General features: G+C 37.7%; 1 pseudogene; it reads right to left on the reverse strand.

Moving 5' to 3' along the window:
• Positions 1–6,772: 6,772 nt before the first annotated feature.
• LOC106999460 (calpain small subunit 1 pseudogene) lies at positions 6,773–8,457 on the reverse strand (annotated as a pseudogene).
• Between the last annotated feature and the right edge of the window lie 7,457 nt (positions 8,458–15,914).

Genomic DNA, 15,914 nt, shown 5'->3' on the forward strand with positions numbered 1-15,914 from the left:
AGTTAAAGGAAAAGGTAGCATATTTAAGGTTAGGAGAGAACCGAAACAACAATCACTATTCATCTTACTTAGTTACAATCAAAGAAATAGGAAATTTGAATATCCAATGCATGGAAAAATTCAGGAGGCTTTCATGATAAAAACAATCAACAAAGTAGAAATAGAAAAACAGTACCTCAACATAATAAAGGCCATATATTAAAAACCCACAGCTCACTTCACATTTAATGATGAAGTTTCATAGCTTTTCCTATAACATCAGGAACAAGAGAAGGATGCCTACTTTTGCCAATTGTGTTCCATAGAACACTGCAAGTTCTGTCCAGAGTAATTAGACAAGAAAAGCATAAAGGAGGCATCCTAATTGGTAATGAAAAAGTAAAATTATCTGTCTACTGAGAGTAGTATCTAATTTGTAGAAAACATTAAATATTCCACAAAAACCTATTAGAACTTTTAAAAGAATTCATCAAATTTGCAGCATGCAAAGTCAATATGGAGAAATCAGTTGCTAGTGTATAAAAATAGAATTAGAACAGGAATTCTAATTTCCTTCCTAAACAAAAAGAAAAGGAAATTTTGAAAACAATCCCATTTAACAGCATCAAAAGAATAAACTACCTAGGAATAAGCTTAACCAAGCAGGCGAAAGAGTTGTAGAGTGAAAACTTCAAACACCCTTTAAAAGGGCTAATATCCAGAACCTACAAAGAACTCAAACAAATTTACAAGAAAAAAACAAACAACCCCATCAAAAAGTGGGCAAAGCACATGAACAGACATTTCTCAAAAGAAGACATTCATACAGCCAACAGACACATGAAAAAATGCTCATCATCACTGGCCATCAGAGAAATGCAAATCAAAACCACAATGAGATACCATCTCACACCAGTTAGAATGGCGATCATTAAAAAGTCAGGAAACAACAGATGCCAGAGAGGATGTGGAGAAATAGGAACACTTTTACACTGTTGGTGGGATTGTAAACTAGTTCAACCATTATGGAAAACAGTATGGCGATTCCTCAAGGATCTAAAACTAGATGTACCATATGACCCAGCCATCCCATTACTGGGTATATACCCAAAGGATTATAAATCATGCTGCTATAAAGACACATGCACACGTATGTTTATTGCGGCACTATTCACAATAGCAAAGACTTGGAATCAACCCAAATGTCCATCAGTGACAGACTGGATTAAGAAAATGTGGCACATATACACCATGGAATACTATGCAGCCATAAAAAAGGATGAGTTTGTGTCCTTTGTAGGGACATGGATGCAGCTGGAAACCATCATTCTTAGCAAACTATCGCAAGAACAGAAAACCAAACACCGCATGTTCTCACTCATAGGTGGGAACTGAACAATGAGATCACTTGGACTCGGGAAGGGGAACATCACACACCGGGACCTATCATGGGGAGGCGGGAGGGGGGAGGGATTGCATTGGGAGTTATACCTGATGTAAATGACGAGTTGATGGGTGCTGACGAGTTGATGGGTGCAGCACACCAACATGGCACAAGTATACATATGTAACAAACCTGCATGTTATGCACATGTACCCTAGAACTTAAAGTATAATAATAATAAAAAAAACACCCTTTAAAGAAATTATAGATGGCATAAATTATTAGAAAGGCATCCTGCGTTTATGGATTGGAAGACTTAATATTCTTAAGATGTCACTACTACCCAAAATGATGTACAGGTTTGATGTAATACCTACCAACATGCCAATTACTTTGTATAAATAGAAAAATCCACCATAACTTTCATATGAAATTTCTGGAAATCCCCTAATTATGAAAATAATCTTAAAAAGGAAGAGCAAAGTTGGAATCTCACAGTTTCTGGGTTCTGAGACGTATTACAAAACCATGTATGGTACTGGTATAAAGACTGACATATAAACCAATGGAATAGAAAAACAGCCCATGAATAAACTCTGACATATATGGTCAAATGATTTCCAGTACGGATGTCAAGATCATTTAATGAAGAAAGGAGAGTCTCTTTAACAAATGATGTTGAGGCAATGAGATATCTCCTTAAAAAAGTTGGGCTGTTACCTTATAACTTATAAATATGAACTCAAAATGAATCAAAGAGCTGAACATTAGAGTTAAAACTATAAAAGTTATAGAAGAAAACAAAGGGCAAAAGTTTTATAATATTGGATTTGGCAATGATTTTTTTGAATAAGAGACCAATAGTCAATAAAAGAAAAAATAGATTAGTTGGATTTCATCAAAATTTGAAACTTTTGTGTGTTAACGGACTCTATCAACAGAGTTAAAAAAGGCAACACATAGAATGTAAGAAAAGATTTGCTAAACATGTATATAAGGGATTGATATCTAGAAAATATACAAAAATTTACAAAGCAACACAAATAAACAACCAGATTAATAAATGAACAAAGGACTTGAATAGACATTTTCCCAAAGAAGATATACAAGTGGCCAATAAGCACATGAAAAGATGCTCAATATCACTAGTCATTACGGAAATCAAAATCAAAACCACAACGAGATACTACTTAACATCCATTCCTATGGACACTATCAAACAAAACAAAACAAACCCTGAAAATAAAAAATGTTGGTGAGGAAGTAGAGAAATTAGAGCCCTTGTGCATTTCTGTTGGGAATGTAAAATGGTACAGTCACTGTGGAAAATGGTACAGTGATTTCTTTAAAAAAAACAGTTAACATGGAATGACTCCATAAGCCAACAATTCCCCTTCTGGATATATTCCCAAAAGAAGTGAAAGCAGGGACTTGAACAGATATTCAGACACTCATGTTCCTATTAGCATTATTTATAATAGACAAAAGGTGGAAGCAATCCAAGTGGCCATTGACAGATGAAGAGATAAACAAATTATCATACAATTACTAAGCCTTAAAAAGGAAGAGTTTTGACACGTGCTAACACACTGATGAACTTTGAAGACATATGAATTGAAATAAGACAGTCATAAAAGGACAAATATTGAATGATTCCACTTATGAGTTTTCTGTAGTAGTCAAATTCATAGAGATAGAATGTAGAATGATGGCAGGCAATGGGTTAATGTGGAGCTTTTGTTTATTTAGTACAGAGTTTCTGTTAGGCAAGATGAAAGAGTTCTGGATATGGATGGAGGTGACAGTTGTATAACAGTGTGAATTTAATTAATGTCACAGAGCTGTACACTTAAAAATGGTTACGAGGTTAAATTTTATGTTTTTTTTACAACAATAAAAAAGAATATCCAATACAGACTGAAACATTTTTTCAATCTTAAAGATCACTGTAAACTCGCTGTTATGGCATAAAAATTGTAATAAACATTGTATAGTTTATTGTAGTTATTATTATGTGCATTAATTATTTTTATTGCAGTCTTACTCCTTTTATGAAAGGCATAATTTGTGCTTTCGAAAGGGAAACTAACATATCGCGGGAATAATTAATGAATTTAATCTTATCCCCTGGAACAGCGTGAAGATAAGGAGACCAACTGTGAATGGAAAGTTAGCTTTCAGTATTCATCCTCATCTCTAACTTTCTCTCCTCACATCCTCGTAATGGATGCTGACTGTGTAGATGGACAGAAGGGACTTGGCAGAGCTTTGCTCATGCCACTCACCCTTTTTCTTCCCAGCCAGCTTGTTCATCAGGTAGGATTTGCCTGTGCGGTAGAGGCCCACAATCGCCACCACAACCACAGGCACCACAGGCTGTGTAATGGCAGACAGGATCTTCAGAGCTTCTGGATTCGCCATCAGTCGCCCATTAGTGTTCTCAATGAGGCACATTGGACCTGTCATGTGGACCTCTGATGCCATGTCTGGGGTGTTCCCTTGTCTGCAAGAGAAGAGGCAAAATAAACGAAAATTTCTAGTGTTTTGCAATTATAAGGGAGACTCATAAGATTCCCCAGTATGGCCAAAAGTTTTGTGTGTGACAGCGAGAGAGGAGGCAAAATCTGTATCATTTGAGAAAGTTATGGAAGTATTGTCAAAGTAGCTCATTATGAAAAATGTTAGCCTGACAGTGACTTATCAATGTTGCAGGATCCAGGAGGACGAGAGAGACCTCGGGTTAAAACAAGAGAATTTTTATTGAGTGCACTCAGGCCCCGGCAGACTCACATGCAAAGACAGCACTTGACTTTCATACACACTTCACAAAAGTGGGTGGGCTAGCTCGAAGCAAGCTTACAGTGGTGTGAAAGCAGGGATATAGAGGCAGGACAAACTCAGGATTGCACATGACCCTTGCCAAGCAACCCAGATGTCTGTTATCTAGGTTTTGCTCTAAAGAGCCTTATACTGGTTTATCTTATAACCTTCACTATGGTGCCCAGGCAGCTGTAGTTCAGGCCTACTCAGGCTTCTCATGACCTTCACTCTACTTCTTAGATAAAACAGAATACTTGAAGTCACTAGTTACAGAGAACAGGAATCTAAAAACTTATTCCATTAAACAAAGGAAAATTAGTTTTTCTTCTCCCTATGTTGAGGGAGTGCTGGGAGAGTCTCCAGAGCACATTAGATAACATTATGAAGACTTTTCCTGGGTCTGGTCTGTGCCTGTTGCTGCCTCTGAGACAAGTCAGCCTAATACAGGAAAACTTATTTCTTTTTCTTTTTAATTGTATTTTTCTTTAATTTCCTGCCTCATCAACACTCAACTATACTCACAACCCAAATATTTCATTTAATTTATTGTGGAAAACTTTCTTTTTGGATTCTTATTAAATATTTTCACTAGACAATTAATGGAAGATGGAATAGGATTTAGAGGATGTATTTTGCATCCTGGCTGCATGTAAGGAATTCAATATTGATTTACTTATTAATTCTAACAGTGAATAAATATCCAACACAGTGAATCAGCATTCATAGTTTGATGTTTACCCTTAGAATAATTTCCAGAGAATTTTAAATGTGTTCCTTCCTCAGGCTTCAACTAGTTATGCTCTACAATGAAAGCTATAAAACACTGAGGAAAGAAATTGAAGAGTATACAAAAATGGAAAGGTTATTCCATGTGCGTGAATTTGAAGAATGAACATTTAAAAAATGTCCATACTACCAAAAGAAATCTACAGATTCAGTGAATTCCCTATCAAAATATCAATGACATTCTTCACAGAAATAGAGAAAATTATTTAGGTTCCATATAAATCCTACAGTTTATATGGAACCACTGAAGACCCAGAATAGCCTAAGGTGTCCTGAGCAAAAAGAACAAAACTGGAGGAATCATTACCTGACTTCAAATTATACTACAGAGCTACGTAACCCAAACAGCATGTTACTGGCATAAAAACGTATGTGTAGTTAATGGAACAGATTAGGGAACCCAGAAACAAATCCATACACCTACAGAGCACTCATTTCTGACAAAGCTGCGGAGAACATACATGAGGGAAAGAAAAATCTCTTCAATAAGTGGTGCTGGGAAAACTGCATATTCATATGCAGAAGAATGAAAATAGACCCCTATCTATCACCATATACAAAAATCACATCAAAATGGATTAAAGTTTTAAATCTAAGACCTCAAACTATGAAACTACTACAAGAAAACATTAGGAAAACTCTTGACATTGGTATGGAAAAAGATTTCCTGAGTGACCAAAGCAAAAATGGACAAGTCAAATCATATTAAGTTAAAAAAGGTAAAAAATTAACAAAGTGAAGAGACAACCCACAGAATAAGAGAAAATATTTGCAAACTATCCATCTGACAAGGGATTAATAACCAGAATATATAAGGAGCTCAAATCACAAGGTTCCTTAAAAAACTAAAAACAGAGCTACCATATGATCCAGCAGTTCTACTGCTGAGCATATACCACCCCAAAAGGAAATATGCATATCAAAGGGATATCTGCACTTCCACATTTGTTGCAGCACTCTTCACAATAGCCAAGATTTGGAAACAACCTAAGTGTTAATCAACAGATGAATGGATAAGGAAAATGCTTACATATACACAATGGAGTACTATTCAGCCATCAAAAAGAATGAGATTCTATCATTTGCAACAACTTGGGTTGAATTCATGGTCATTATGTTAAGTGAAATAAGCCTGCTTGCCTGCCTGTCTGCCTGCCTGCCTTTCTTCCTTCCTTCCTTCCTTCCTTCCTTCCTTCCTTCCTTCCTTCCTTCCTTCCTTCCTTCCTTCCTTCCTTCCTTCCTCCCTCCCTTCCTTCCTTCCTCTCTCTCTCTCTCTCTCTTTCTTTTTTTCATACATTTTTTCTTCCTCCTGGGCCTGGCAGACTAGGAGCAGAATACAGATGAAACCACTGGAACATGTGGGACTGGAATAGCCTGATGTTTGACTGCTTGGGTGGTAACTGTGAATGCGTGGACCAGGGTGTGTAGGGAGTGGAGTCGTCCTCCCAGAACTGAGAGAGGGCCCTTGGGGCATTCGAGCAATGCAAGTGTTGACGTTGGCACAGATACAAGAGTGAGGTTATGGCATGAGAGTGAGATGGGTATGGTGGGGTGGGGTGACTGTTGGAAGAGCGTGTTAGCATGTTTTAGAGTCGGGGCCAACTCAGGGCATGGCATGTTGGGGCACATTTGACCCTGGATGTTGACGGAGAAGCTGGGTGCCAAGGGCTTGAAGAACAAAAGGCCCATTTGTCAGCAGGACCCATGAAGATGTGACTGCAAATGGGATCAGCACTGGGAGAGGCTGAGGCTCCAAGGTGACTCCTATAGCAAGGCATGAAGGGGCAGGCCTGGGTTTCCCATTTAGAAACACATTGTCAGCTGCAGCCACTCTTGGATATTCACTTGGAGGGGTCTAGTGTCATCTTTGTAAAGAGATTTCAAGGCATGGAATGAAGCATCTGACCTGATCAAGCAGCTGATAAAGTTGTCAAAATCCATGTTCCCTCCTTCATCCAAATAGTGTCAGAATATTATGTTGTAGTTGTTCATTCAGGTGGAACCCTGCTGCCTCAAAGGCCCCTGCAAGTTCACTGGTGCAAATGATTCCAGATCGGTCAACATCAAACTGCTGTTATATTATCTGTCACCTTTTGATGTTGTTCCACAGGTACTTGAATTCCTCAAAGTCCAGCTTGCCTGTGATGTCACTATCCATCATGGCCACCATGCTTTGACATGTATCAATGCCAAAACCATGAGTCTTCAGTTCAGTCCTACTGATAACCTTGTTGAGAACATTCATCAGTTCTGCGCCGCTGACCTTGATGTCATCTCCAGCCAACTGTGCAAAGACTCTCCAGAACTGATGGACCTCCACACTCTTGTTGGCCTCAGTGTTGGAGCAATGTGTGTGTGGAGGCAGGGGCTCTAGGTTGTGCTGTGTATCCACCTCCATGATGGAGATAATGATTCCACCTAGGAAGCACATGGCCACTCTGCCACCTCTTCTGCCTCTGCTGAAGAACTGACTGCCAGACCTCTGGATGTGAGGAGACATGTTCCTAGTTAACTCATTCTCCAAGGGTAGAGGTGGCAGTGGCAGGAATGGGAGAGATGAAGACCTGGATAGGGGCCTGGGGAACGTGCTTGGAGGCCTGATCAGTGGAGGATCACTCTATGTCTTTTGATTGGAGAGTTTCGTCCATTCACATTCAATGTAATCATTGATAAGTAAGGACTTAATCTTGCTATTTTATGTTTTTTCTAGTAGTTTTGTGGTCTTCTTTTCTTTCCTGTCTTCCTTTTAGCGAAGGTGATTTTTTTCTGGTGGTATGTTTTAATTTCTTGCTTTTTATTCTTTTTGTATCCGTTTTACATTTTTTGATTTGAGGTTATAATGAGGTTTGCAAATAATGTTTTATAACCTATTATTTCAAACTGATGACAACCCTGACTGCATAAACAAACAAATAACAAACAAGCAAAGAGAAAATGAATAAAAATTCTACACTTTAATTTCATCTCCATGCTTTTCAAATTTTTGTTGTTTCTATTTATTATTATACTATCTATGTCTTGAAAAGTTGTTATAGTTGTTATTTTAGATAGGTTTATCTTTTAGTCTTTCTACTTGAGATATGAGGAGTTTACACACCACAATTATGGTGACGTAATATTCTTTTTTTCCCTGTGTACTTGCTGCCACCAGTGAGTTTTGTACCTTCAGATGATTTTTTTAATTGCTCATTAATGTCCTTTTCTTTCAGATTGAAGGAGTCCCTTTAGCATTTCTTGTAAGACAGGTCTGTTATTGATGAAATCCTTCAGCTTTTGTTTGTCTGATATTATAAAATTGACTCATTGAAAAAATTATACATGGGATAATTTTATAGTATTATTTGCAATGAATCATTTCTCTTTATTGTACATTATTCTAAATATAAATTGAAAGTAGTTCATAAATAGATCTTTGGCTTCCTATACTTTTAAAACATGGATTTCCCAGTTTGAATTTTCAATAATAATCTCAGAAAACACCGATATGATTTCCCAGAGTTAAAATAAATTGATGTTGTTGAAATAAGTCCTACTTTTGTTTGTTTTTAAATTTAAATTGATTAGGAATAATACAAAGGGATCTGGGGATATGATGGATATCATTTTTCCTCAAAATAAAAATTATTTCCAATCTTCCAGATAGAATCTATTAATCAAAAAACCCCACAGTATACCAAATTATAAACTCTTGATGGCAGTAAAACCATAAGCCAAATCTAGAATTCTGGTATGGTTTACAGATATCTAATTCTATTTTCCTGATCTTCAAGTCCCTTTTTGTCAAGCCCTAATCTCATTTCCAGTCTCATCTTTCATTTCAACACATCTATTCAGTGCTTCAGTCAAATGGAATAATTCTACAGTACCTTTAGTAAGACCTACACTTTCTAACATATCTGACTTGGCTTATGCTGGTCTTTCCTCTTGAATGGTCCCTTTATCTCTACAATTACACCTTGTATAACTTTTTTAAAGACCAGCTATTTTAAGCCTAGGGCTGTTTTTTATGGTTATAGTCTCTTCTTGTTCTGAACTCACAGAGTACTTGTTCCCATTTATTGGAATTACCACATTTTCTTTTACATTGTAGTTTTCATAACATTTCTGGCAAACATTATCACCCTGGTTGCATTTATATTTTTACTTGTTTATTTCCCTCACCAGAAAGTCATCTTTATGAGGGCAGAGACTGGTATATTGAATCATACATAAATAAAATGCAGTATCTGGCATTTAGTGGATGAACAATAAACACTTGTTGGGTTTAATTCATAGCATTTTTATCCTCAGTACAGCCCATAACTGATAAAAATTTGCTAAAGAAATGCTTATCCACATCTGAAGTTTGAATTTAAGACTGTCTTCAAAAATACGTGTTTTTTGTCCCATTATCTAGCTGTATATAGCCTAGCTGAAATAGCAAGTGAACAAATGAATGAATGAATAGTAGATGCCTAAATCTCTTGCTGCCATATACTTTCTAGATTGATTGCAAGAACGACTTGTGGATTTTTGCACTGATAGTGCTTTTGAGTGGACACTGTGTCACAACACCATGAGTACCATCACTCACCAGGCTCAGGAGAAGCTGTGGCATCCTTCTAGGACCTGAACCACCATGATTTACTGATTTTACAGGAGTGGCAACTAAGGCTGTTCCTCTTTACTATAACTCAAAATCAAGATTGGAGATAAGAGGATACAAGGCCAAAGAGAAGTTCATAAAACTTGTTTCTAAGTGATACTTGGAAATTGTGAGATAGGGTACTTATCTTTCCTTAGATAAGGTCTATGGTGGTTGAACTAACAAAGCTAACCAAGGCATGATCCTCACTTAGAGTGGAGGAGAAAACTCCACTGAGTTTGGAATTTCTTTTTAGCTTAGTTTAAATTGTATGGGAGTTTGTGCTGTAACTGAAGATAGTTCAATGCCCCACTACCAGAGATGACTATCTGAAGGATGTCTTAATGATTCTAGGTGACAGAGCATGGCCTTGGTGGTAGAAAATTCAATAGGAGGTGGGAATCAACCTAAAAATTTGATGTCAATTTTTAAGATTGATCAAAGCCTGTTTCAGTGGTGATTTCTGGTTGTTGAAAGGTGATTGATAATTTATTTTCATGGGTTGTGATTCCTTGAGAAACTCCAGGAGCTAGAGTTGGAACACATTAAGGAAATTTAGGCCCAATGTTGGATCAAGTGATTTTAGGCCAATTAGTACCATGAAATTTGTACCATATCCAGGTTACAATCAGTGTTACACCTTCTTAAGTCTCATATACATATATTCCTTATTAAATACTTTTTCTGTTCTATATCAAGAAAAATAACTACAGCCATCCCTCAGTATAGATAGATAATTGGTTCTAGGACCACTGTGGATAATCCATGCAAAATCCTTGCATACCCAAGTCCAGCAGTGGCCCTGCAGAATTCGTGTATACCAAAAGATGACCCTCCATATATGTGGGTTTCACATTCCTCAAACAGTATATTTTCATACTGTGTATTTTAGTTGAAAAAAATCCATAGTAAGTGAACTCAAAGTTCAAACCCACGTTGTTCAAGGGTCAACTGTAATCAGATTGGAAGTTGCTAAGCGCAGAATAACAATGAAATAAAATAAACTACTTTCAAAAACATATACTTACAGCATATTTTGCTAGAGCCTAGTTACATCTTTCAGAGAAAGAATATACTTTCAAAAGTCAAGAAAAAAATAGACATATTCTTCCAGTAAGACAATACAAACCTTTATTTTGTATTTCTCATATTATCACCTTCTTCATTCTTTAATACTATCTAATAAAAGGTTAATTCTGTAAGAAAGGTCTTGCCCTCAACTGGTTCCTGGGACATAAAGGGTAGGCCCTTAGAACAACCAGCCTTATAATAAATGTTTGGACATGTTGAGGGCTTGGGCCATACCGGGTACTTTATGCTAAAAATGTGATTTATGGTGTCGGTCTTAGGATAGATATACCATACCAGTTTGACCTCTGAAGAGGCAGGAGTCTGAGCAAATAAGATCAGCCACATGAGCACTCCATTCCTACATGACTGCCCTCTAATAAAAACACTAAAGTTTGTGTGACCATCCCTGATTGACATGTGTCACATATTATTTTGGGAAAATTAGATAATATCTGTGCAACTCTCAAGGGAGAACACAAATGCAAGCCTATGCTTGGTGTCAGACTCTGGTCCATGTCCCTTTTGTTTTTGTTGGTTTCAATTTGTAGCTGTTCAATGTAATGGGCTGTAACTGTGAGCATAACATTTTTTCTGAGTTCCATGTCTTCATTTTTTAATATTTTTAAATTATACTTTAAGTTCTAGGGTACATGTGCACAGCGTGCAGGTTTGTTACATATGTATACATGTGCCATGTTGGTGTGCTGCACCCATTAACTCATCATTTACATTAGGTATATCTCCTAATGCTATCCCTCCCCCTTCCCCGACCCCAGACAGGCGCCGGTGTGTGATGTTCCCCTTCCTGTGTCCAGGTGTAGTCACTGTTCAATTCCCACCTATAAGTGAGAACATGCAGTGTTTGGTTTTCTGTTCTTGCGATAGTTTGCTGAGAATGATGGTTTCCGGCTTCATCTATGTCCCTACAAAGGACATGAACTCATCCTTTTTATGGCTGCATAGTATTCCATGATATATATGTGCCACATTTTTTATACAGTCTATTATTGATGAGCATTTGGGTTGGTTCCAAATCTTTCCTATTGTGAATAGTGCCGCAATAAACATATGTGTGCACATGTCTTTATAGCAACATGATTTATAATCCTTTGGGTATATACCCAGTAATGGGATTGCTGGCAGATGGTATTTCTAGTTCTAGATTCTTGACGAATCGCCACACTGTCTTCCACAATGGTTGAACTAGTTTACAGTCCCACCAACAGTGTAAAAGTGTTCCTATTTCTCCACATCCTCTCCGGCACCTCTTGTTTCCTGACTTTTTAATGATCGCCATTCTAACTGGTGTGAGATGGTATCTCACTGTGGTTTTGATTTGCATTTCTCTGATGGCCAGTGATGATGAGCATTTTTTTCATGTGTCTGTTGGCTGCATAAATGTCTTCTTTTGAGAAGTGTTTGTTCCTATCCTTCACCCACTTTTTGATGGGGTTGTTTGTTTTTTTCTTGTAAGTTTGTTTGAGTTCTTTGTAGATTCTGGATATTAGTCATTTGTCAGGTAAGTAGATTGCAAAAATTTTCTTCCATTCTGTAGGTTGCCTGTTCACTCTGATGGTAGTTTCTTTTGCTGTGCAGAAGCTCTTTAGTTTAATTAGATCCCATTTGTAAATTTGGCTTTTGTTGCCATTGCTTTTGGTGTTTTAGACATGAAGTCCTTGCCCATGCCTATGTCCTGAATGGTATTGCCTAGGTTTTCTTCTAAGGTTTCTATGGTTTTAGGTCTAACATTTAAGTCTTTAATCCATCTTGAATTAATTTTTGTATAAGGCATAAGGAAGGGATCCAGTTTCAGCTTTCTATATATGGCTAGCCAATTTTCCTAGCACCATTTATTAAATAAGGACTCCTTTCCCCATTTCTGGTTTTTGTCAGGTTTGTCAAAGATCAGATGGTTGTAGATGTGTGGTATTATTTCTGAGGGCTCTGTTCTGTTCCATTGGTCTATGTCTCTGTTTTGGTACCAGTACCATGTTGTTTTGGTTACTGTAGCCTTGTAGTATAGTTTGAAGTCAGGTAACGTAATGCCTCCAGCTTTGTTCTTTTGGTTTAGGATTGTCTTGGCAATGTGGGCTCTTTTTTGGTTCCATATGAACTTTAAAGCAGTTTTTTCCAATTTTGTGAAGAAAGTCATTGCTAGCTTGATGGGATGGCACTGAATCTATAAATTACCTTGGGCAGTATGGCCATTTTCATGATATTGATTCTTCCTATGCATGAGCATGGAATGTTCTTCCAATTGTTTTTGTCCTCTTTTATTTCCTTGAGCAGTGGTTGTAGTTCCCCTTGAAGAGGTCCTTTACATCCCTTGTAAGTTGGATTCCTAGGTATTTTATTCTCTTTGAAGCAATTGTGAATGGGAGTTCACTCATGATTTAGCTCTCTGTTTGTCTCTTATTGGTGTATAAGAATGCTTGTGATTTTTGCACATTGATTTTTGTATCCTGAGACTTTGCTGAAGTTGTTTATCAGCTAAAGGAGATTTTGGGCTGAGACGTTGGGGTTTTCTAAGTGTACAATCATGTTATCTGTAAACAGAGACAATTTGTCTTCCTTTTTTCCTAATTGAATACCCTTTATTTCTTTCTCCTGCCTGATTGCCCTGGCCAGAACTTTCAACACTATGTTGAATAGGCGTGGTGAGAGAGGCCATCCCTGTCTTGTGCCAGATTTCAAAGGGAATTTTTCCAGTTTTTGCCCAATCAGTATGATATTGGCTCTGGGTTCCAATCAATAGAAAAAGAGAGAATCCTTCCTAACTCATTTTATGAAGCCAGCATCATCCTGATACCAAAGCCTGGCAGAGACACAACAAAAAAAGAGAATTTTAGACCAATATCCCTGATGAACATTGATGCGAATATCCTCTATAAAATACTGGCAAAGTGAATCCAGCAGCATATCATGAAACTTATCCACCATGATCAAGTGGGCCTTATCCTTGGGATGCAAGGCTGGTTCAGTATATGCAAATCAATAAATGTAATCCAGCATAAACAGAACTGAAGACAAAAACCACCTGATTATCTCAATAGATGCAGAAATGGCCTTTGACAAAATTCAACAGTCCTTCATGCTAAAAACTCTCAGTAAATTAGGTACTGATGGGATGTATCTCTGAGTTCCATGTCTTCTAAAGAGTCATTGATCCTGAGGATGGCCTTGGGGTCTCTTGATCCCACTTTGCTGTCAAAATGGGATTCACTAGAATGTTTCTGAATCATTGAAACACGTCAAAAGCATGCTCAGAAAAGGAAGGATGAATGGTGCTTATAAGGTGTTCTTATTGTGCCCCGATTGAATAGTGTCTTAGTCTTCTTGAACTATAGCCCTTAGATAACATTCAATAAGATTCTTATTATAAGCATCAAAGCTATCCGAAATAGATTTCTCCAGTTTTGAAAGTATCAGATTTAACCTGATATGAAATACCGGATATTGAAAGATCTAAAATTGTTTTCATTTCTTTACAGATCTGGATGAATCACTCTATAAAGCACAGAGAAAAATTCTTTCTTTGATACAGTTTTTATAGAGACTGTGATACATGAAGTTACAGATTTGTGTGAGGTCATAGATTTGTCTGAGTCACTGCATAAAGCACAGAAAATGAAATTCCATCTTTGGCCCAGTTTCACAGAGACTGTAATACATGAGGTCTAGAGAACAACACTGTACCAGGAAAATTTCTTTTCTTCTCATAGCTTTTATTTTAGTTTATATTAGTTTAGTTTTTGAGACAGAGCCTCACTCTGTCACCCAGGCTCTGTTGCACGGGCTGGAGTGCAATGGCACAATCTCAGCTCACAGCAACCTCTGCCTCCCAGGTTCAAATGATTCTCCTGCCTCAGCCTCCTATATAGCTGGGATTACAGGCATGTGCCACCACACTTGGTTAATTTTTGTATTTTTAGTAGAGACAGGGTTTCACCATGCTGGCCAGGCTGGTCTCAAACTCCTGACCTCAAGTGATCTGCCTGCTTCAGCCTCCCAAGTTGCTGAGATTATAGGCATGAGCCACTGCAGCTGGCCTCGTAGCCTTTAAACCACCTCAGAGACCTTAACCTGGTGTCGAGAATTCAAACAACTTTTTACCACTGATCTCTGGGAAGTTCATGAGATTTTGTCAATTGAAAATAATCATGCATGCATCATCCTATTGTTTTTATAAAAGAAGCTTATTTAGCACATCCTATGCCTCAACATACTCCCAAGGGGATGGACAGAAAAATAAGCAAGGTATTTGTCTTCAAACAAACCTTAGCTTTTAATTTGAAACAAATACTGTATTGCAATAAGTTCATGTGGGCCAAGACTACATTTATAACCTTGAGGCCCTAACTTCCTATTTTAACAGGTATTTTATGATGACTTTCCATGATCTGCGTACCATAGGCAACTTGGATCCAGATTCCAAGGGTCCTTGAAATATTTGAGTGTTTGTATTTCCCTAGTATATGGGTATCCAGTAAATGGCTCCAGAGGTTTCCTAGGGGGAGAACTTGGGAAATCATTATCATTTATTTGGGTCCTGGAGTTGCAGTGTCCTTTTCCTGGGGTACTGCCCTCCACTCCAGCTGAGTTCAGGGTCTGAAATTAGCTCAGATCAAGGCTATGGATGTGACACTTTATCGGGGCTACCTCTCAACCTCCTGGTAGACAGCATTTATTTCACTTGATTGTTTTCTCCCCATCCCGTTTAACCCTATGGCTGGTCCACTGTATTGGCCATCTTCAGAATTATGTCATTCATTCAGGCCTAGCTGTCTGCCACTCATTACTATAAATGAATCTTCTTAGATTCTAACAATGAAGGGTCAACACCAGGTCTCTATGTGTCTGGGTCTATCATCCCCCATCAGGGTGTTCGGTTCTGGAAAGGCACATTGTCCTTTCTATCTGAGGCTACTGCAAAGAGACCACTACTGACAAGACTGGCAGGATCCCTGTTATCCGTGCTTAATCTTAATGTTTGGTAATTTATGCTTCTAACACCTTAACACTTGAATTCAGAGAAAGGAAGTAGAGGCTACTGTAGCTGAGATTTCAAAGGCCACAGAAAAGTGTATGCCTTAGTCTGAAAACAAATAGAAGCAATCGAAAACCAAGCCAAAAGGAAAACAAGAATAGGATTCAATTTTTTTGCATTCTAGTACTCAGATCTTAGTCTTAGACCCCTCATTGGGCTGGCTGATAGAATTCCTAGAAGCAACAAGCAATTTCATCATCTGA

Source organism: Macaca mulatta, chromosome 1, assembly GCF_049350105.2.
Source record: "Macaca mulatta isolate MMU2019108-1 chromosome 1, T2T-MMU8v2.0, whole genome shotgun sequence".
NCBI lineage: Eukaryota > Metazoa > Chordata > Mammalia > Primates > Cercopithecidae > Macaca > Macaca mulatta.